Raw genomic sequence first — 6000 nt, 5'->3', positions numbered from 1 at the left:
TGTAAAAATGACTATATATACGAGGCGTAAATATAAAAATATACTTATTACTTTTAAAAATAGTTTGGACAAATATATGAATGGATAGTTGTGAGAGTGACTGCTGTAGTGGCCAGTGTTACTACCTGGTGTAGAAGTGAAGGCTTTGTGTAGCTTTAAAAATATGATATAAATGTGTGGGTTAGGTCGGGCCGTGAAACTGAACCTGGCATAAATGGGCCTGTAGGCTTCTTGACGTGATTTTCTGTTTGTATGTGGCTAAGTCTGCTGGTACACACCTCCCCGACCCCCACTGTGTACTACTGCCATGTAAATAAACGAACAGCTGGTTGCACGCTCGTACAGCTGGCACACCATACTATGTCGTACTTATTGTAATAATAAATACATTATTTATGATTGTAAAGCTTAGGGAAAAATGTCCGTGTTATGTTATATATAGAACTTTTCATTTGCTACAGTAATTTATGTAATAATGATCGCGAACCATTTGTTTATATTGTCGTACGTCTGGCAGGAGTGTGGCGTTGGGTGGGGACGAATTTCTTGACGAAAAAAAGTGTGGTTGAGGTTGGCGCATGTGTCAGTGTCTGATGTAGTGGTGTAGTGGGTATACGCACGCCTCTCATCCACTACAGTAACACTATCTACACTCCCTATAACACTGGAGGTAAGTAGATCAGTTGTAGGTTGTGATGATCATGCAGACGATCATGTGAGAGGCAGAGTGTGACTGGTAGAGGTGGGATGTGCAGGAGGCTGGTGCTAACAAGTGGTTCCACCTCGTCTGGTGTGTCAGCAGTGCCTGGTGGCCCTGTGCCAGTGTCACCCACCTTATCCTACCTCCACTATACCCTACATTCATCCATTAATGAAGCTATTATCCTAAAATTAATAGTAGTTGATAGAGGCATAAGCAACTAGGCTTTTCAATCTATGAACGTTAACATGTTGACATGTATTTTTTAAGGATAAAAACTGTCGTCTTCTATGACAATTAAAACATTCGTGAAAATAATTATAAACCATGAAGTTAATTATTATATTGTTCTTCATGTTAAGGCTGTGCAAAATAAAAATCAATAAGGGTGAGGTAATACAGTGGTGGGTCTCAGACCTCTCCTGAGTTATCCTAGGTTATCTACACATATCCTACTATGTATGATAATCTATGCAACTGTATTTATGTATATCTGAATAAGGTTACTACAGTCAACCATGGTATCAAGTGTATATGGTGTAGCTTAATATACTTTATAAACTACGATCAGTAGCTTCGTACAAGTTCCGCTGTTTGCTGATTTTAAGGCGAATTTATCGGCCTTAATTCGTTTATTTGAGACTATTAGTGTGATCACTTTCTGGAGTGTTTTGTGCTATATTCCCCCACTGTAGATGTCTGAAATTGAAATCACCGAACAGTATAATGTTAAGTCCAGTGCGTCGTCCTGGAACTGCTGAAGTTGTATTTGGTGGGTTTATGTTCCATCCACTACATGAATTAAATTCTTATTTTAAATTTTTACTGCCAAAACTTCTGCTACGATATTCGTAGTGTTAAGGTAACTTATTGTGGTTTTGTCTTTCTGTTGCATTTGATAGATTGTACCCAGGCTTGAAGATTTTGTTGTCGAAGTAATCTCTTGTGGGTCTCTGTAATAGCTGTAAACAGTGCATTTGTGGGTCTGTAATAGCTGTAAACAGTGCATTTGCGGGTCTCTGTAATAGCTGTAAACAATGCATTTGTGGGTCTCAGTAATAGCTGTAAACAATGCATTTGTGGGTCTGTAATAGCTGTAAACAATGCATTTGTGGGTCTGTAATAGCTGTAAACAATGCATTTGTGGGTCTCTGTAATAGCTGTAAACAATGCATTTGTGGGTCTGTAATAGCTGTAAACAATGCATTTGTGGGTCTCAGTAATAGCTGTAAACAATGCATTTGTGAGTCTGTAATAGCTGCAAACAATGCATTTGTGGGTCTCAGTAATAGCTGTAAACAATGCATTTGTGGGTCTGTAATAGCTGTAAACAATGCATTTGTGGGTCTGTAATAGCTGTAAACAATGCATTTGTGGGTCTGTAATAGCTGTAAACAATGCATTTGTGGGTCTCAGTAATAGCTGTAAACAATGCATTTGTGGGTCTGTAATAGCTGTAAACAATGCATTTGTGGGTCTCTGTAATAGCTGTAAACAATGCATTTGTGGGTCTCAATAATAGCTGTAAACAATGCATTTGTGGGTCTCAGTAATAGCTGTAAACAATGCATTTGTGGGTCTGTAATAGCTGTAAACAATGCATTTGTGGGTCTGTAATAGCTGTAAACAATGCAATTGTGGGTCTCAGTAATAGCTGTAAACAATGCATTTGTGGGTCTGTAATAGCTGTAAACAATGCATTTGTGGGTCTCTGTAATAGCTGTAAACAATGCATTTGTGGGTCGCAGTAATAGCTGTAAACAATGCATTTGTGGGTCTCAGTAATAGCTGTAAACAATGCATTTGTGGGTCTGTAATAGCTGTAAACAATGCATTTGTGGGTCTGTAATAGCTGTAAACAATGCATTTGTGGGTCTGTAATAGCTGTAAACAATGCATTTGACTCGGAGTCTTGATACACAGGCATTTTGCTATTGTTGCTTGTTTTAAAACTGTATATTTGCAAAAGTAATATTATTTGTTTTTTGGGGACTTTTGTTGACAGTAATGTATGTGGCTCCATGAGGTGGTGGAATATTCTTGTAATTTCTATCCTTCTTTCTCGCTGTCTAGCAGAGTAATCTCGGCTCTGAGTGGTTGTGGTTAGTTTATTCACGTGGAATTCTCCTCTTGGCTGCTTTTAAAGCGTAACCTGGACAGTTTGTGCTATAACCTTCTTTTTTTGTTTGAACGACATAAACTTTTAGTAAGGACATCACGGCAATTTTTCTGGTGGTCAAATCTGCATGTATCATTCGTTTTTATAGATACTGTTTATTTGTAAACATGCCAAGTATAGAGTTTACACATTTGGGTTTTTCCGTTGACTGATGTATGAGGTCTGCATTGCCAGCTGATTCTATTGTTTGTGCGTATGTACTAGAACTAGGGGTAGCTAAATCTCTTCAAATATATGTAATGATAATGTACTGTTCTCGTATACTTCGCTACTTATACAATTGCTTTTCTGCTACGCAGCAGTTCTGTAGAAGTTATCCCTTGTGCGTAATCATGGCTTCCGTTTTCTGGTTCCGGTAGGCACACAGTTGTTATAGGCGTAGGTAAGTTTATTTAGGTACAGGTACACATAAGTACAGTTATCATACATAGTGTAAAATACCTAGGATAACCCCCCAAAAAGTCAAAATGACATTAACAATGGGGTCCTTGTAAAATCATATTCTGTAAAGCGTAGCAGTAACTTGCGGTAGGGTAACTCAACAAAGTCGGTGTGGCTTTTATTTTTCCATCTACCACAATCCTGTGGACAGTAGCATGTACATTCACTGCGTTTAATAATTTTAACTTGTTCCTTCTGTCAAGAAAACTGTTCTTGCATGTTCTTGGCATCTTTCGTAAACTATAATTCTCAAATTCTTAACTTTAAATTCTCATCTCGTTGTCTTTCATTTGGCTATCCTTCCAATTTCCTTAACTCTGGCGAGTAAGAAACATGTGCAACACCTGCGTGTCTTGGACAGGAGTTTCATCCACTAGGTGCTCTTGACATGATAGCGTCCTCAGCTCACACACCTGTTATCCCTTTCACCTAGCAGTAAGTAGGTACTTGGGTGCTAATTGACTATTGTGGGTTGCATCCTGCTGGACAAGATTTTTTTTTTTTATTCGCCGGCATTCTCCCGGCCTTGGCTCCCTATCTGGGGAGTATCTTGAGACGTAAGTCTCCACTTAAGTTTCCTGATGTGTTCTGCGTAGCCAAAGGTTTTATAGCATGTCAGCTAGGTATGTAACAGTTGTATAACGTACTTGTAGAAATAAAGATAATAATGATAATAGAATTATTATTATTATTATTATTATTATTATTTATTGTAAATCGCATTTTTCGCGTCTTAGTCTTATGATGATGATGATGATGATGATAATAATAATAATAATAATAATAATAATAATAATAATAATAATAATACTATTTCTATCATTACATGATATAACTACAGTCCTAGCTGACATAATTGGTATACAATATAGAAAGCTCCTGGTTACATACAGCATTTCTCGCAACTTAGGGTAATCTTGCTCCCCAGGATGCGACCCCCAAGAGCCGTTTAACACCCAGGTACCTACTTTTTCCTAGGTGAACAGGGACAACAGGTGTAAGGAAGCATACCCAACGTTACACCCGTGCTGGGGATCAATCCTAGACTCCTCAGTGTGTGAGCTGAGGACGCTACCAAAAAGTAGCGGTGCGGAACACGAGCAATGCAGTGGTCAAGTAAGCGTAGATGGGGCTTGTTGATGGAGATGTAATTTAGTTGAAGTGTCTTCATGTTTCAAGATTAATGGACACAGAGCTTCAGAAATATTGAAACTCGCTGTGGTTCGTACTGTGGTGATCGTATCATATAGATGACTCCTAACATCTACTTTTCTGACGCTGTTCGTGCATTGGGATAATTTTGGTGCCATTCCAATTCATTGTGTCCATACGAGCTGCCTTGTACAATGCATGTGTTGGCCACATTGTCTCTCCTGTATACATATACGTAGAAGTCTTCCCATTGTAATCCAGGTTGCAGCATTTACATGGGACCAGGTAAACAGCTGCCTTGGATTGTTTATTTTATTTTGGTCTTTTCCTGGTGAGATCCTTGATGGTGGTAGTAATAGTAGTAGTAGTAGTAGTAGTAGTAGTAGTAGTAGTAGTAGTAGTAGTAGCGACTTTGATCTCATCCTAGGTTCAAGCCTGAGATATGCTTTTTGGCTGTGCTGATGCTTGGTTCCCATCAAGGTAAGTTCCTTGATGCCGGTGACTGACTCTTGATCTGAGAAATTAGATTTGTGCTGCATTTCCTTGAATCAAACCTCAGTGCCTGCCATTCCCTGAGGTACTGCATAGTCTCTATGGGTTTAGCGCTTATCCATGAATATAAAAATAATGGTGCATGGTGCTGTTGGACATATATATGTTTTCACTGTATTTTGTGTTCTACACATTGAAAGTGCTGTCTTGCAGCTGCAGTTGAAAACGTGAGTCAGAAAGTGTATATTGGTAAATACTCATTGTATGTTAGAATATACTTAAGCGTACACCGTGGTACAAATGCTGAAGCTCTGAGGAAGAATTTAGTTGCCACCTCACATTGTTGTGGTTTCATGACTAGAATTAAAATACATGATAACGCCTTTATTTATGTGATTGTAATATATTTTATAAGCAAGCTGCTATCATTTTTTTTAAATTGAAGCATATCTAGAAAAGGGAGTTTGTCTTGGATTTTTTCAATGTGAATTTGATTGATGGCTCCACTTAGTTGATGTCCTCTTGAAGAGTCTTGGTACCCATGTGTTTAGGCATGATGATTAAGATATCTACACAACAGAGCCAAATGAGGTATGGAATGATGCTACCAAATCAGATTCATAGTGTTGCATCAATAAATTAGCGAGTATTGGCAGATTTCTGGTTGTAATTTTGAAGCAACCGTACACGACACAGCTCAGGAAGGTTGACAAAATCTTGAGTGGTGATGGATGGGTTGATCTTGCGGTGTAGACGGCAACAGTTCAGTGGCTTGTGAGGTGGGTACTCTGGCGAGGAGAGACTTATTACATTGATAAAGCCCATTCTGGTCACACATCTTCCACTAAAGAAATAAGTTGTTGCACTCCACAGTCTCCACCACCACCACCACATACCCCAGTCACCACCACCACATACCCCAGTCACCACCACCACATACCCCAGTCACCACCACCACATACCCCAGTCACCACCACCACATACCCCAGTCACCACCACCACATACCCCAGTCACCACCACCACATACCCCAGTCA

At 39.2% G+C, this 6000-nt stretch overlaps 1 protein-coding gene across 1 annotated transcript in view; it reads left to right on the top strand.

Moving 5' to 3' along the window:
* The first annotated feature begins 531 nt into the window (after positions 1-531).
* LOC128695212 (membrane progestin receptor gamma) overlaps positions 532-6000 on the top strand; it is a 268155-nt gene continuing 262686 nt past the window's right edge. The window contains exon 1 of the mRNA XM_053785730.2: positions 532-670. The gene's annotated coding sequence lies outside the window, so the exon portion shown is untranslated. The remainder of the gene's footprint in view (positions 671-6000) is intronic.

The sequence above is a fragment of the Cherax quadricarinatus genome, chromosome 35, assembly GCF_038502225.1.
Source record: "Cherax quadricarinatus isolate ZL_2023a chromosome 35, ASM3850222v1, whole genome shotgun sequence".
Classification (NCBI taxonomy): Eukaryota; Metazoa; Arthropoda; class Malacostraca; order Decapoda; family Parastacidae; genus Cherax; species Cherax quadricarinatus.
This window is presented reverse-complemented; position numbering and strand designations above follow the sequence as displayed.